Source organism: Bidens hawaiensis, unplaced genomic scaffold (assembly GCF_021521415.1).
Source record: "Bidens hawaiensis isolate Kalapana, Puna unplaced genomic scaffold, B.hawaiensis_p1.1 tig00025760_1, whole genome shotgun sequence".
NCBI classification, from domain to species: domain Eukaryota; kingdom Viridiplantae; phylum Streptophyta; class Magnoliopsida; order Asterales; family Asteraceae; genus Bidens; species Bidens hawaiensis.
The window spans coordinates 181,024-199,458 of NW_027505059.1; positions in this window are offsets into that span (position 1 = coordinate 181,024).

Here is an 18,435-nt window from a genome sequence, read left to right on the forward strand (position 1 = left end):
GGTGATGCTGGATGGTGATAGTGGTAGTGGTGGTGGCGGACAATGGCGGTGGTGGTAAGAAGGCGGTGGTTGGTTATGGTGGTGGTAGAAGGCGAAGTTTACAGACAGTGCGAAGTTTGAACACATTTTCTTCCAAGAATCTCATACTGACTGAAAACTGCTAGCGTTTTGATGGCATGGAAAATACGTATGTGGATGCTGAAGGAAATACGTACAAAGCTGGGACTGTCTGTAAACATTTCCTAAGGTGCTGTTTGTTTTTTCAAAGGTAAAATGTCTGCAGTCTACGGACCGCATCTGCAGACATCTGTATAAAAAGAGGTGGGCCAAACCTGTGCGGTCTGCAAGAAGAAGGCTGTTTGTTTTTTAACGTCTGTAGATTGCAAAAATAAAATGATAGTGGTGTACAAACTGTGGTAGTGTGTGGTGGTGATGCTGGATGGTGATAGTGGTAGTGGTGGTGGTGGTGGTGGTAGAAGGCGTTGGTTTTGGTGGTGGTAGAAGGCGGTGGTGAGTAGTGGAGATGGTGGAAGACAGTGTGGCGTACGATGGTGGACGGTGGTGGTGGGCCATGTCTGTACCAAGCAGAGTTTGCGCAGACTTTTATAAATAAACGCCTTTGAGAAAATAAACTGTCTGCAGATGGCAATGTCTGCGGATGATCTGTGCGACGCAGACTTTTTTCAAAAAAACAAACAGTACCTAAGTTTGAATTAATCCTAGTCAAATGATGAAAAACAAACCTTTTATTATGCTATATCTATGCCTCCTAAGCACATCTTAAAGTTTGGAAAACTTAACATAAATTACATAAAGTTAGGTTTCAACTTTTTCTAATTTTAAATATATAAAAGTAATATTCAAGATTTTTTCTTTTTGTTTGTGAATCGGTGTCATTCGGTTGTCACATGTGGACACATATTTAACATATGAAATCATGACGACGACGGTTGGTGCTTATTGTGCCCAGCAAATAGCGTAATTATGTTAACATCACTCAAGTATATATCAGTCCAAAAACGTGTTTGAAAATTGTAGAAGAAATCAAATGCGTTCTTTTTTTTGTTGTAATTCTGTCATTTTCTATTTTCTTAAGTTGGTTTATATAAAATCTTTTCAATATAAGATGTTTTATTTGCACTCATAAAAGCTGTATCATAATAACAAAAGAAAGTTCTATACATATGTATAGATCATATGAACTACCATTTTTTACAATATGATTTTAGTAGCTTAGAATCTTGTGTATTGTACGAGTTTAATATAAGAAATATTAAACAGTTAACAGTGTCAGCAAAGCTTACGACTTAACAAAAGCTGTCAATTGATTACGACTCATATAATCATACAATTAGTACGTTTATTTCAACTTACAAACTAGTCAAATTAGGGTATGGACAAGGGTTAACTGTAAAAATAACCAAGGGATGAAAACTATGAAAGACTTACCTAACAAATAGGTTGACGCATATAATAGATGAGAGAAATGTAACTTCTGTTTGTAAATAAAGCTTATTTGGTTAAAGGCGTGCTCACACCTTGCGCTTATTAAACTAGGATTACAAACCAAAGACTATAGTTTAGTGTATCGTAACAAGTACCTAACAATCGTAATGTACCTTAATTACCTTTTTAATTGTCAGTTATACGTTATCTCCTTAATTTCCAGAATTTGAAATGCATACACAAGATATGAGTGGTGTGTCTGTAGCAGACAAAAAAACGTCATCGCCATCGGGATGATCTTCCAAGAACTTTGTCAAATCATATGCCTGTATCAATACCGTATTATAATTCAGATAAACCAACAAAAAAAATAGAGAAAACCCAAAAAAGAGAGAAAAATTTTTGTTTCTAGGTTGACCAACATGTTAGCTTTGTCACGTCTAAGATCGTCTATGAGATTTTGAGTGTCCAGACTGAATATAAAAAATAGAGTTTGCATAAAAAAGGCCCTTTTTAACTATCTAGTATGCCATTTTTCACTTTGAGGAAAATAGATAGAAGGTCAGGGCTGCCAGAAAATATTTATTCAATTGATATTAATAACGATCAATAGGTCAAAATAGGATTATTAAAATCCAATAACCCTTTTTAATTGATTGCCGGTTCATAATTGAACCAATGCAAACAACTGAATAACGAAAACAATCATTTTTCAAAATCCCACGATTTTGCTTCTATTAGGCCATACGTAATGGTAAATGACTTCTATTAGGCCATAGGTCGTTCCTCTTTTTTATCAAAAAGCATGTGTAGTGATTAACATTTATTCAATCATTACCACTTCAAAACCGATCAAGCCGACCCATACCGATAAAGACATATTCTCCTTATGTATGCATATGTGAAGGAAAAATAATAATAAAATGTCATTGAAGAAACACTAAGTGAACCCACAGGCAAATTATAGATAATCTGGGGGTTAAGTAATGTTTCCCACGAATGAGGTCCAGCAGAGAAGGTTGTTCTTCAGGGGACCTGCAAAACAGACACCGTAAGCTCGTCACTGAGAAGGGGGGGTTCCTCCTTGTGACCACCCTCCGGCGTGAGAATCAGACTAGATTGCTCTGAATATAAGTGTATATTAAGAGATTGCTAGATAAGATTGAGATAACAGATGATGTCCTTACCATTCCAAGGTGTTGGAGTATTTATAGCCGAAGGTAGGTTTCCAAGCAGGTACAGCCGGCTGAATAGTATTCCTGTTCTACCAACAGTGGATTACGCACAGGCCATGCTGGTTGGTGGATAGGTTACGGCCAACAGTAATAAGGTCGGCTGTATACTGTTCCTTTTACTGCCGGCTACGCACTGTTCCACCAACTGTAGGCTGCGCACGTCCCATCGTAAGGGTTGGTGAGTAGGCAGCGGCTAATAGTGACAAACAGTACTAGAGGGTGCTCCTCCTCGTATTGTTGTCGGTGAGCTGTCACCCTGTGATTAGTTCATGGGCTGCTCTGGTCAAACTGTCTGTTCCGCCCATACCTTAGTAGGTATAGTACGAAAGACCTTCCAGAAGCATACAGACTGGCTCATTTAGGCGGGAGTGTTCCCGCCTTGCTCATTCCTTCATGTGACTACTGAACGAATGCCTTGTGCGTGTAGCCTTGCTGTTAGTGCGGGTAGCCTTCCCTGATGGCTTGTATCCGCAGCTGCGGGAACAGGCGGGGTACTTCACCATTGGGAGGCTTTCCCTGCGGGTACAGCTGGCGTACTGCGCGTAAGGTTCTTTGAGCATGGTGTGTCCTGCTGGAGCAGTTGGTCATTGCGCAAACGTCCCTGTTCAAGGTGAGTCTTGCGGGTCCAACTGGGCTCTGCTGGGACCTACCTCTTCAAGTCCCCCCAGTCCAATGTTCTTCTCATGAATGTTTAATAAAGTGAGGTGAACTTTTGGACTTAGCAAGGGGTTTTTGAAAAGGGTATAGTTTTTCGGTTTTCCGTGGTGATTCATCCCGCGGTTTTCCTGATGTCACGCAGAAATTCCCGACTTTTCTGCTTGATCTTTGGGTGTGAAGCGGGTAGATTTGTAACCTCCTCGCATGTCAGGAGCGTTGAGTCCCACTTGTGTTGATTCTCCATGGGGTCTTGGTGGTTTTCGACATAGTGATCATTTATGCTAAAACCACCAATTCCATCTTGGAGTTTCAAACAATATAGTTCTCGACGTTCCCGTCGTGCGGGAATGTTATTCACGTTTCCGCAAGCATGGCCCAGAAGATCCTTCTTGGTTTGAATTCCCTGCAGAGTGCTAAGTACGTGAAGGGTTTTGCCTTGACACTGTACCCGCACTCGTCTTACGGTTACTTTACTTCCAAGGTTTTCCTGGCGTCAATTCCCTGCGGGTGCTAAGTATGTGAAGGGTTTTGCCTTGACACTGTACCCGCATCCGTCTGACGGTTACTTGGTTGCCAAGTTATTCTTGGCTTCAATTCCCTGCGGGTGCTAGGTATGTGAAGGGTTTTGCCTTAACACTGTACCCGCACCCGTCTTACGGTTACTTGGTTGCCAAGGTAAGGGGTATTTTCCCGCTTACTTTTGAATCTTTTTGAATTTTGAATTCGAAGAGTTGGTGAAAGGATAAGAACAGTCCAAACCTCTGAAACGTCGTGCGACGGTTTCTTCTGACTGTGTCAGGACGTGCAGGAAGTTATGGTGACATGACAGTACATGGTCATTCCAGACGCTTTTTCAGGCGCGTGGGCGCGATTTTTCGGGCGCGTGGCCGCGAAATTAATGGTATGCGTCCTGTCAACAGCTGTTGCCAGCTTGCTTTTTGCCACGTGTCATAGTTTCATTGCACCTTCGTTTTCTCTCTCTTCCGCATTAATTTCATCGCATTAATTGCGATTAGTATATAAAGGGGGAGAGGGTTCTTTGTAATCCACACTTTCACTCTTCTCTTCATCTTCTTTGCGATTTCCGGCGAATACTCACCTTTTCAGGCAAGCATTCTCCCGAAATCGTTTTCTTCTTCTTTCCTTCACAAGATGTCGTCTCGTGATGTTGAATCCACAGCCGATGACAGGAGTACTGCTGGCGAGTGCCAGTGTGCTCTGCCTGGCGATCTGTACCGGTATGTCGTCAGGAAGTTCATGCTCGAGTCTCTCGAGCCTGAGTTTCCTGAACCCCATCATACTGTGTACGATGCCCCCAGAGGCAAGATCGGGGTTTATGCAGCATTCTTTGTTTATGGGAATCTTAGGTTCCCATTGACAAAGTTTGTTTACCGTGTCCTTGAGAGGCACGGTGTTCATTTGACCGAGTTGCACCCTATGGCGATCGCCAAGATTCGCCACTTCGAGTGGGTGTGCCGGATTTTGGGCGTTGAGCCCTATGTTGACCGCCTGATGACCTTCTATACTTGGAGGTGCATCCAGGGGTGGTATACCCTGACAACCCGAATCAAGGGTTTAAAGATCTGCGCGACCGAGCGCAGTCTTCGCTCGTGGAAGCGGGAGTTCTTCTTCATATCCGCTCGCGCCATCCCCATTGCCATGAAATTCAAGAACGGGTAAGCACTTCCCAGCCTTCACGCCTCCAACTACCAGGAGGCGGAATGGTTTGCGAAGATATCTGGGGTCCAATCTCCGGTTTACCGGTTTGCGGAGTCCGGGATGGTGATGCTGGGGATGAGCCGGGTGTGGAAGGAGGCTGATGCGCGCAAGATTCCGATCGTCCTCGAATACGGTTCGAACTCTGTTCCTTACGGTATGCCTTTTTCCCTTTTGTTGATTTTGAATTTCTTCTAACTTCTTTCTTGTTTATTTCAGAGGGGAACGACTTGCAGTCGCTCCTGAACCCGCGGGAGGCTGACGGTCCCGCACGGATGGGTACTCGCGCTCTAGATGAGAACGAGTTGCCCATCCTAGATCAAACGGCGGATCGGTTCGTGGAGGTCTATCCGCTAGGCCATGAGATCCTTAGCGCCCGTCGGCCAGGTAAGGCGCTCTTCGCCCCTCGACCCCTCAATGCTGAAACCTCTGCTGGAATTCCTCTAATCATATGTTCTGATGAGGAATCCGCAGATGGTCCTCCGTTGGTGCGGAAGAAGAAGGCTGCCGGCGGGAAGGGGAAGGAGAAGGCCTCCACTGCCGATCCAGCGCCTCGGTCTGATTCGGAGACCGAGAGCGAAGAGGTGGCGGGGAATCCCGGTGGTTATAAGACCACAGCTCCGGAGGTTGTGACTGTCACCTCCGGAGAGCCAAAGAAGACGACGGTGACCGGCGCAAAGAGGCCGGCTCCATCGGGTCCGTCCCCGCCTCTCCGTACCTTTAGGCTCAAGAAAACCCGTAAGTACAGCTTTCCTTTAGGTTTTATCTTCATAGCTTAATCTGTTAACACTTTTCTTCTTTACGCAAGCGTGGATGTTGGCGCATTCCAGGGTGAAGCGCCGAGTAGTACCTCTCCGCCAATGACGGTAGGCTTGGTCAGCCTTCCTGAGGCGTCGACCCAGGCGCCTGCGCCTGCTTCCGCTGGTTCAGTTGCTCACTCCTTTGAGCCGACTGTTCCAGCCGAGATGACGTCACCGCCGGCTGTGAGTGCGATTTTTACAGCATCCTTCACCGAGCCGGCGGTTACTATTGCTGCGGATTCCGCGGCAGCGACCGCGACGGCGACCACGGCGGCTGCTACCATGCCCCCGCCATCGGCAACGACGGCCGGTCCATCAGGTACGCATGGGGCTTCCCGCCAATCTTTGCTACCTTCCCATCTGCCTGACCTCTTGGATGGATTTCCTTTGGGTTCATGTGATGGGTTCGGCGGCTATCGGCCTGTTATTGACCCTACAGGTGCGTAGGGTTCTTCTGGCCCATTTTATATACATATTTTATCATCTTTTCCTAACTGCTTTGTGTTTTTTGCAGTGTCGGATTCCAATGAAGTGTATGTTCCACGATGGAACATTCGCCGAGGAACAACCCTTCGCACCCCTGTGGTGTGCGTGGAATGGGCTCGTCACGCTGCTCCTAGTGGTGCGTTGGGGGAAGCCATGGCTAGCTACCAGGAGGGTAGGCTAACCAATGAGCTTCGGGTTCTCCTGGCCCGGATGCAGCCGCGCGTCGAGCTGCTTTGTCGTGAAAACGACAAGTTAAAAGCAGCTCGCCTCAAGGAAGTAGCTCAGGCGCGGGCTGTCCGGGAGGAGAACCAAAAACTTGCCGCAGTGGCTGCGGAGAAGGAGAAGGCCTTCAAGGCCCTCGAGGTTGAAGTTCAGGCTCGACTCGAGGCCCGTTCCAAGGCTGCCCAAGCTGTTAATGAACAGCTTCGGCTGGCTAAGGAAACTGCGAGGAACGCAACCGAGAGGGCCACCAAGGCTGAAGCTGTTGCTGAGCCTCTGCGCGTGGAGAATGAAGAACTTAAAGCCAAACTAGAGGCTCTCCAGCAGGCTCATGATGCCTTGGCGATGGAAGACGCCAAAAAGCTCCAGGAGATCTTGGACCAGAGGGGGGTGCTTGACCATACTGAGCGGAAGCTAAAGGGCGTCGAAGAGGCTGCGGCTAAAGAAGTGTTGCTTGCCAACCTTAACAAGAGTGAAGCCGAACGCGCCCGTAACGAGGCTCAAGCTGCCCTCCAAGAAGCTCTGGTTGCCAAGGAATGGCTTCTTCGAGAAGCGTTGTCTCAGGTAAACTTTCATGTCTTTACGCTCTTCTTTGTAAATAGGGTGTTGACACTTGTATATTTTCTTATGTAGGTTGTGCATCGGGTCTTCTCAGAGACATCTTACGACGATGCTATGAGCGCAGCCCTCAACGCTTCTCACGAGGATGGGGAACAGGTCGGCTTCCTGCTTGGTCTAGGGTTCGTTGAGAAAGGCGTCCCGCCTTCCAACTTCCCTTTGTATAATGTGGATACTGAAGCTATTTACGACCAAGCAGTGAATCAGTATGCTGCCTTCCCGCATCCGGTGGTGGAGAAGGTGAATGAAGTTGCTGCTGCTGATGATGGGCTAGCTATCCTTAAGGCTTTCCTTGAACAGCCACGCTCTACTGACGGCGCTTGTAATATACGAGAATTTGAAAGCCTAAAACATTAAATATCGAATTAATATAACGCATCGGTAATTATTAAAAACTGATCGAATATCAATGATAACTAACCGAATGTGATATATTAATTAATGTTACTCAATCGATATAATATAACAATAAGTTTAGGGTGTTTAAAAAAAAAAAAAAAAAAAAACTATTCTAGACTAGAAGGGCTATTCTTGCCAATTAACTAAAGTAAGATTTGAAAAACCAGGCTTATCTTCTTCTTCCCGACCTTTCCGACGAGAGAACGTGGTAGACTCAAAAACAAACTGTTGTTGATTTCGCGAATTCAGGGGGGGTCGACTATCATAAATACAAGGAACGATTATTGTTTTCTTTTATCAAAACCTTAAACCTTAATCTCTCTCTGCCGAATACCCATCACCGCCGCCGCCCTAAAACTCGCCGGAAACAACCGTCAACGCCATTGGTTGTTAGAAGGAAGGCCGCGCTATTCGCTGGAGCCTAAACTAGTCACCGCCGCTCTGCAACTCGCCAGAGAAGCCGCGGGCACCGTAACCACCTCTACGCAAATTCTCGCTGACAACGCCGGTAGTCACACACCGCCGCTGCCTCAGTCCTCCGATCCGTTTTGCTAGCCGATTGAGGTTAAGACTTCAACCCTTCCTGATTTACGTGATTTCTTGTTCCGGCGACTAACATGCATAATAAATCTAATATATTTTTTTTATTAACAAAGAAAATGGTCACATATTTGTAGTTCTGCTCGTGCATACCGTGTCATGCATATTGATATAATATATAATATAGTCTTATAATTGTGGGTAGTTAATAATAATAATAATAATAATAATAATAATAGTAATAATAATAATAATAATCTGAATTGTTTTGTAAGTTGGTATATATTCGTGGCTAATTGTGACTGAATTTAGAATCTAAATTGGGAATATTTGAAGTTGTAGTTTTTTGATGAACTCCAAATTTTAAAGATTTTATGCACATCAATCAATTACTTTTAATTCAAAAGACCAACTGTTTATATATTAAGCATAATATTTATTTTGTTACATTATAGTATTAATTAAGAAAAACTTATATAAGATAGTTGTTGTGCGAAAATAATAATAATAGTGATGCCTGATAATATGCCATAACTAATTAAAGATTTTAAAAGTCCATGTCGCCGGAAAAACAGTTAATCAACTCATTGAACTATTGTAAGTAAATTGAAAGATAATTTTAATGTAGGTGCTAACACGAATTGAGTACTACCCGACTTTGTTTACATTTGATTTGTTAAGGTACGGTTTCTGTTTTTGTTACTCATAGTATTATATTTTGTTCCTTCGTAGTTCGGATTCCGTGTTTTTCTTCTTTTAGCTTTATATTGTTTTCACCGTTCTCGTAGTGGTACGGATTCTGTTTCTTGTTACTTCGTAGTACGGTTTCTGGTTTCTTTCTCTAATAGTATTAATTATATTCCGTTACTTCGTAGTGCGGCTTTTGTTGTCGTTTACTAATAGTATTGAATCTATTCCGTTACTTTGTAGCACGGATTTTCGTTACGCGTCGGTCATATTTTGAGTTCAGTTATTTTATATAATATATTTTAGTTATATGTTACTAGTTTCAGTACTCTGTTACCCGAGCATTTTCTGACTTGTCGTTGGGGCGTCAACGACATGGCACTTATCGTGACAGTGCGTAATCAAAGTTCACGGCGTCTCTAACTAGTACTTTTGAAGTATTAGGGCCACTTAGAGGCGTATAGATCGATCTTAGCTCCGACTCCTGACTCCTGACTCCTGACATGGCACTTATCGTGACAATGCGTAATCAAAGTTCACGGCGTCTCTGAAAGTACTCATGTAGTACCTTGGCCACTTAGAGGCGTATAGATCGATCTTAGCTCCGACTCCTGACTCCTGACTCCTGACTTCTGTTTGAGATGGAACAATGTGTGCACGCCACCCACACCGTCTCTTTGGTGCATGGACTAGCTAGCTGTGTACCCCTCTGTTTAGGCTCTGGGTGCTTCCGTATTACACGACCTATTTATTTTAACTTCATCGTCGTGTATTTTAGTAATTATATTTTGTTTCGCTATATTTCTGGTCCGTTTTGATATGTGTATACGCATTTGGTTAAATTTGAGTATATTCAGATTACGTCCCGATCGTGTATCGGATTATGTTTCGCATCTAATTATAGTTCGGTCTAAAACGTGGTTTTATATCCGCAATAGTTTCAGTTTTATTTCAGTATGTGTTTTGTCTTATGTATGTCTTTACCTGTACTACTGTTCTCTCCGTTACTGGGCAATTTTTGGCTTAGCCGTATTTTCTTGTTTGTGTCTGTCTTATTTGCTATCAGGTAATTCGGGGAATCGGGGAGATCAGTGATGAGAGTAAAATGAAGCTCAAGAATAAGGACTTGATTTAATTTTCTTTTATTTAAGCATTTAATAAATTTGACTTAGAATTTCTTCCAGTGTTTTTAACTCTTTTGGTTGCCATGGGATTCTTTTCATTTCATTTAAATGGTTTTTGTTTGGTCTATGATATCTGTAATAGTGACACGTCAGTCTGCTCCGGGTTGGGGTGTTACAGCGCTGGTCCAAGTGGAAGTGGCCCTGAAGCCTGATCCTGAAGATCCCTTCCCGCTGTTAGGATAGATTTAGTTTGTATAGATTTACTTTCTTGTAGGCGGGTAGTTACCCGGCCATTGTAACGAATATTTATGAAATGTAAATCTTTGTGCGGCTAAGACCGCTTCTTTCATTGGATTCTTTGCTTTATAAACGTTATGACTTTAGTTTAAATTAGCAATTTTCCAAGTGTTTAGAATAAGTTAACCTTTGAACGTGGTAGATAGGTGTGAAGTTTTGCTTCATCTTCCGTGATTGTGCGGGTAGGACCGTCACTTGCACGTAGTAGGATGGCTAAACTTTACCATCTGACCTGCGTGTAGGTTTTCCTCATCTTTTGAGGATAAGTTAACCTTTGAACGTGGTAGATAATAGGTGTGAAGTTTTGCTTCCTCTTTCGTGATTGTGCGGGTATGACCGTCACTTGCACTTAGTAGGATGGCTAAACTTTACCCATATCTGACCTGCGTGTAGGTTTTCCTCATCTTTTGAGGATAAGTTAACCTTTGAACGTGGTAGATAATAGGTGTGAAGTTTTGCTTCCTTTTTCGTGATTGTGCGGGTATGACCGTCACTTGCACTTAGTAGGATGGCTAAACTTTACCCATATCTGACCTGCGTGTAGGTTTTCCTTATCCTTTTTTTTTTTTTTTTTTTTTTTTTTTTTTAGGATAACCTTTGAACGTGGTAGATGATAGGTTGAAGTTTTGCTTCCTTGTTCGTGATTGTGCGGGTAAGACCGTCACTTGCACTTACAAGGATGGCTAAACTTTACTTACATCTGACCTGCGTGTAGGTTTCCCTTATTTTCAACGTTGTGTTTATGCGGGTTTTGCCGCCTTCCACACGTAACGACTTACTTCTTCCCGTTTATGCGGTGAATACCGGCACCAGTGTGGGAAGTTCATAAGTATAAAGGTAAACACATTATGAAAGGAGAATCATTTCCATTAGAAGTGGCTCTAGGCCTTTTCTTTACAAGTTTTGGAATTGATCTACATATAACATTTGCGTAATTGAGCTCCATTCCATGTTCTTGGGATGGGAGTGCCATCGAGCCTTTCGAGCCGGTATGCGCCCTTTCCCAGGACTTCTTTGATAATGTATGGCCCTTCCCAGACCGGGGCCAGCTTTCCCGGGCGCTCTTGGTTCGAAGCCTCGTTGTTACGCAGTATGTAGTCTCCTATATTGAAGTTGCAGAGTTTTACCCGGGTGTTGTAGTACTTTTGCATTTGTCGCTTGTAGTTCTCTTCACGCACTGCGGCTAAGTCTCTGCGTTCCTCGGTTAGCATAAGATCCAACCGTCTTTCCGCATCATTGTCTTCTGGCTGAATCAAGACCCTTGGTGAGGGTAGACCAATTTCGACCGGGACCATGGCTTCAGTGCCATAAGTGAGGCTGAACGGGGTTTCTCCCGTACTGGCCTTCTTCAGCGTTCTGTTTGCCCAAAGGACGTGCGGAAGCTCGTCCACCCAGCCGGATCTGTGTTCCAATAGTCTTTTCTTGATGCCTTCGACGATGCTCTTATTTGCTCTTTCCACCTCACCATTACCTTGCGAGTGTGCCACTGAGGTAAAGGTGTGAGTGATTTGAAGTTCTTTCAGCCACTGTTGTAGCTTCTTGTCAGCAAAGTTGGTGCCGTTATCGCTCACCAAATTCTGTGGAAGTCCAAAACGACAAATAATAAATTCCCAAATAAATTTTTTGATATGTTTCGCGGTTGTTTGGGCTAAAGGTTTTGCTTCTATCCACTTGGTGAAGTAGTCGATGGCTACCACTAGGAACTGAACATTTCCTGCTGCTGTAGGAAATGGGCCTGTCACATCGATGGCCCACTTCTGAAATGGCCATGAAGAAGTGACTGGAACAAGTTCATTCTTCGGGCGGTGCGTGTTGGGTGCGTAAAGCTGGCAAGAACTGCATTTTCTGATGTATGCCAGTGCATCCGTATGCATCCCCGGCCAAAAGTATCCCGCGTTGTTTAGCTTGGCTACAACAGCGCGGGGACCTGCGTGTACTCCACAGATGCCTTCGTGTACTTCCCTTAGGAGGTAGTCAGCATCTTGGTTGTCCACGCATCTTAAGAGTGGGCCAAGAAAGTTACGTCTGTAAAGGATGTCATTGACGAGTTGATAATTCAGTGCCTTACAGCGTAGTTTTCTTGCCTGTGTTTTGGACTCCGGTAGTGTACCTGCCGCAAGGTATTTTATTATTGGTGTCATCCACGTTTCCGTGCTGGTTTGGATGACACAAATTTCCTTATGCGGGACCGATGGTGTCTCGAGGAGTTCAATGCGGATATCCTTTCCTAAGTGGGTAAAGGCTAATGATGCAAGCTTGCTTAACGCATCCGCAAATTTGTTTTCACTTCGCTTGACGTGTATGACTTTGCAGTCATTGAAATCGCGCATAAGGGATTTTGCTTGTGCGAGGTACAGGGCCATTGTGTCGTTCACGGCCGTGTACGTCCCGTTGATTTGATTGGCTACTAACATGGAATCCACGTGGGCTTCCAAGTTTTTCACTCCCATCTTACGCGCAATTCTCAGCCCAGCCAGGAATGCCTCATACTCGGCTTCGTTATTCGTACTTGGAAAATCCAGTCGAATAGCGTAAGTGTATTCTTGGCCCGCTGGGTTGGTTAGCTTTAGCCCTGCGCCTGAACCCTCGTTATTGGCTGCCCCGTCAGTGTAGAGTCGCCAGACATCATTGATGTCTTGTGCTGGAGAGGGTTGAGCCTCTTCCTGGCACTCTTTTTCCCGTGATGCAGGCACTTCTGTAATAAAGTCGGCCAGAACCTGGCCTTTTATGGCTGGTCTTGGCTTATACTTTATCGCGTACTCTCCCAACTCAATTGCCCATTTGGCTAGGCGTCCCGATAACTCGGGTTTGCCTAGAACGTTTGCAAGTTTGAAGTTGGAGAGAATGGTGATTGGGTGACCCTGGAAATATCGTCTTAACCTGCGTGAAGCGTGTATAAGTGCTAAGACTAATTTTTCGAGGGTAGAGTACCGGGTTTCTACGTCTGTTAAGATACGGCTGACATAATAGATTGGCATCTGGATGCCTTTTCGCTCTACTAGCAGGACTGCCCCGGTTGCTCTATCAGTTGCGGAAATGTATAGGATTAACTCCTCTCCCGCTTCTGGTGCTGTGAGTGTTGGGAGTTCGATCAAGCGTGACCGAATCTCCTGAAAAGCTGCTTCCGCTTCTGGTGTCCAGCGGAAGTGCGTTTTCTTCAAACAGTTTCTCAACGTTGACACGAAGGGAAACGACTTATCCGCGTGGTTTGCCAAAAAGCGATTAAGTGCCACTAGTCGTCCATTCAGTGTCTGAGCCTGTTTGATGGTAGTAGGTGATTCCATTTTGATAATGGCTTCGACCTTTTCAGGGTTCGCTCTGAAGCCATCTTTAGTGACGATGACCCCCAAGAACTTCCCTTCTTCCATTCCAAAGGCACACTTGCTCGGGTTGAGCTTCATGTTTATCTTCCTGAGCGTGTTGAAAGTTTCTTCGATGTCTTTCAACATCGCTTCTGGGTCAGGGCTTTTGATGACCAAGTCATCCATGTAGACTTCCAAGTTCCTCCCAATTTGGGAATGAAACTCTTTGTCCATCAGGCGTTGGTATGTGGACCCGGCATTCTTAAGTCCGAATGGCATCATTTGATAACAAAATGTGCCATCGGGCGTCCGAAAAGCGGTTTTGTCCTGATCATCAACGGCCATGTGGATTTGATGGTACCCCTTATACGCGTCCAGGAAGCATTTAAGGCGGAATGGTGCCAACGAATCCACCTTAAGATCAATTTCAGGTAACGGATAACAATCTTTGGGGCATGCTTTGTTCAAATCTTTGAAATCTATGCACATGCGCCATTGTTTGTCATTCTTCGGTACCATAACGGGATTTGCAACCCAAGTTTGATATCTACTAACGCGTAAGATGCCTGCGTCAAGAAGTTCCTTGACTTGGGTTCTACACGCGTTAGTTTGTTCTGGCCCCATTACTCTGCGCTTTTGTACGATCGGTGTGACAGCCGGATCGCATTTGAGCTTATGCTCTGCCTTACTCCGGGGTACACCAGTCATGTCAGCTGGTGTCCACGCGAAGATGTCGGCGTTCCTTTGTAATAAGCGCTTAAGTAAGGTGCGTGTGGGATCAACAATTGTTGGGCCAATGGTTACGGCCTGGTCAGGGTACTTGCCATTGAAGGCCCATCTTTCTGTTTCGGTGATGGTTGGTTTAGCCATCTTTGGTTTGGGTTTAGATGAGACAGATGCGATGCATACCTGGGGAATGCCGGTGATCATCGCTACACCCTCAGCTGTTGGCCATCCCATCATGCCGTGGACTGAGGATACCACGGCGTTGAATCTTGCCATCCCGTCTCTCCCGAAGAGAATGTCGTACGTGTGGTGTGGCTTCCTCATCACGACAAAGTCCACATCTTCTGTGCGGGAGTGTTTTCCATCTGTAAGAGTGACGGGGAAAGATAGGATACCCAGGGAGGTGCTTGTGCTGCCATCAAACCCTTCCATCGAGGCGCAGATCGTTTCCAGGCGCTCCTTGTCTTCGTCATCTAGCTTGTCAAAGAACTGCCTGTACATCACCGTTGACGAGGCGCCGTTGTCAGCAAGAGTGCGAGAAGTGATGTAGTGCCCCAGCTGGCTTTTTATGACGATAGGGCCTTCTTTGCTGGGTCCTCCTGGCACTCGCGGGAAGCGCACCTCAGCTTCCTTCCACGCGCATGGTTCTGGCGTTCGCCTTTTTCTTCCTCTGATGTTGCCATGAACCATGTTGATGCTGATGTCAACGGGCTTTCGTCCGTTGCCCCGGTACCGGTTGTCGTTCCGTCCTCCCTTCTTGATTGATGCCACTAGGTGTGCCAATCTTCCATCCTTGACGAATGCTTCAACAATATCTTTCAAGGATGTACACTCTTCCGTACCATGCTTCAACAATATCTTTCAAGGATGTACACAAAAGGTTAGCCGACTTAACACAAAGGCTCGCATTTGATAAATAAACCATTCAGGGAACAACAAAAAAGGCGCGCGCGCCGGAAGACGGTCATTCTGTTCACACCGAACGCGCTGATATTAGTGATGAGGAAGAGGTGCACAGCATGAGGAAGACGCGAGATACTCATGCAGGAGGTTCACAGCTTCGCGAACACATGAACATAGCACATGGAGCCAAAGCTGATATGGATTTATACACGCCATACAACCCACAAGCGAAAGCGCAAGTGGACGTGACCACACCATATAGGCCAGCCATCTTGGTAAAACATTCAAAATTCACTGAGCGCATTGCGAAGGCTCCCATTCAACACAAAACCAAGATGCCAAGTGGTTTAAGCAAGTACGATGGTACAACAGATCCAGATGATTTCTTACAAGGTTTTTATAACACTGGAAACTTAGAAAGCTGGACGATGCCAACATGGTGTCACATGTTTGCTCGCTGCCTCACGGGTGCAGCGCGTGTCTGGTTCGAAAGCTTGCCGACAGGACAAATCGATGGGTTCGAAGAGCTATGGGAAAAGTTCCAGGCTCACTTTATACAGCAGCGCAGACACACGCGCGACCCCGATGACATCATGCACTGCGTACGCAGAAATGATGAAACCATTGAAGACTACATAACTCGTTTCAATCAGGAATCTCTTGCAATTGGAGGCATCACTGAATAACTCTTGCGCGTGGCCTTTATACAAGGTGCGCGCAGTGATCAACTCCGCAGAGCTCTCGTGAGCAGAGAAGGCATGCCAACCACTTGGGCTAAGCTTATGGAAGCATCGCGAGTCTTCGCGCGAAATGAAAAACAAATTGCCCAAGACAGAGCAAGAGATAAAGGGCATCGAACAGAAGCACCACGCAACAATGAAAGGAGGGGCAAACAAAACTCCGTATGGTCCAGGTTGCAACAAACCAATTATTCTCCCGCAGAAAAGCAAGCGCAACAAAGTTCACCCACCCCAAAAAGACATTCTTAATCGCGGAGAAGGTGACAAGAAGGAAGGTGGCAGAGAGCCTAACAGACCTCTACCAAGAATATGGACTCCCCTCACCAAAACGCCTTCGCAAGTATTAAGCACAGAGAATGTCCAGTTTAAAAGCCCCAGGCCATTACTCCATAAAGGACCACCGAACAGTGGCAAATATTGTGAATTTCACAAATCCACAGGGCACAACACCGATGCATGCCATCATTTGAAGGATGCAATTGAAAAGGATGTGAAATCAGGCAAGTTGGCTCACCTAGTAAAAAATCCAAGACCAGAGAATGAACAACCAGACGGAGCCTCAGCCAGTAAAAAATTCAAAAGAATCTGTGTAGCTGAAGGAAGAAAGCAAGGGCAAAGATCGAGGAAGAGAAGCGCGCAAATCCAAGGGGATTGGCGCGAGCAACAAGTAATCTTTCCAAGAATCAGAGGAGGCCCGTCTATCAGCAGTCCTCTAGTCATCACTGCATACATCGCTCATTATGAGGTGTCAAGAGTCCTGGTGGACACCGGTAGTGAGTCAGACATCATGTATGAGCAATGTTTCAGGAAGTTGGATCCAGAAGACCAAGCAAGGCTCGAAGTTGTGAGTGCACCAATCTCGGGTGTCTCAAACGAAATTATTCACCCCCTAGGTCAGATATAATTCGAACTAACTATGGGGGATGAGAAGCACAAGCGAGCTGAAATTGTTAACTTCCTGGTCTTGCCCACCACTTCATGCCATAGTATGATCTTGGGTAGAGGAACGATTGCCCAATTCAACGCCATACCGTCACCAGCGCATGGCGCGTTGGGGTTCCCAACACCAACAGGAGTAACATTTGTGTATCGAGATCATTTATGCGCAGTAACAAGTATACCTCGAGAAGGGAGAATGAAGCTTCCAGTGGCAAACAACGCGCCAGAGGAATGGATTCTCAACCCAAAATTCCGAGAACAGACAATCACAATTGGAGCTACGATATCAGATGACACAAGAGTGAGAATGAAAAGATTGCTCACAACGTATATGTCAGTCTTCGCGTGGCAACAATCTGATATGACTGGGGTTCCGCGAGACCTGGCGCAGCACACTCTCAACACATTCAAGTCTGTAGAGCCAATTGCTCAAAAGAAAAGTGTCATGGGAGACGAGAAGGCAAAGGCCATGAATGAGCAAGTAGAAGATCTACTGCGCGCGAATATCATTCGCCTAATACGATACCAAGCATGGGTAGCCAATCCTGTGATGGTAAAGAAGAGCAATGGGTCATGGAGAATGTGCATTGATTTCAAAGACCTCAACAAAGCGTGTCCAAAAGATTGTTACCCTCTCCCAAACATTGACGCGAAGGTGGACTCTGTGGCGCCATTTAAGCTCAAATGTTTCCTGGATGCCTATAAGGGCTATCACCAAATTCAAATGGCACCGCAGGATGAAGACAAGACTGCTTTCAGAACTGACAAGGGTGTTTTCTGTTACACAAAAATGCCCTTTGGTTTGAAGAATGCAGGAGCCACTTACCAAAGACTCATGGATGCAATTTTCAACGAGCAGATTGGAAAAAACTTAGAGGTCTACGTGGATGATTTGGTGATTAAAAGCAGGGAGGAAAAACAAATGTTCAAAGACATCGAAGAAACCCTTCGGCGCCTAAAGGAAGTAAACATGAAGCTCAACCCGAGCAAATGCACATTCGGCGTGGAAGAAGGGAAATTTCTCGGCGTAATGGTCACCAAGGATGGTTTCAAGGTGAACCCAGAGAAGGTGGAGGCTATCCTCAGCATGCCCTCACCATCCACCATGAAGGAAGTTCAAAAGTTGAATGGTAGATTGGTATCAATTAACAGGTTCCTAGCAAACCATGCAAGCAAATCTACCCCATTCATTAACACATTGAGAAATTGCTTAAAGAAAAGCCAATTCAAGTGGACGCCTGAGGCCGAGCAAGCTTTCAGTGAGATAAAAGAATGTCTGATAAATCTGTCCGCGCTCACAGCTCCACTACCTGGTGAAACTTTAACGTTATACCTGTCAGCAGGAGAACGCGCCATTGGCGCAATATTGTTGGTGGATCGCAAGGGAATCCAAACACCAATTTATTATGTAAGTCGGGTGCTGACAGATCCTGAGACGCGCTACACCATCATAGAAAAGTTAGTTTTATCACTAACGCTTCTTCACTTCTAACAAAGAACGGGCCCACATCAAGAATCTTTTGAAGGAAACTGAAACTGAAGTTAGGTATCTTAAAGAACTTCTTGGTGATGCAAAAGCCGAAAGTATGAATTTGAAAGAA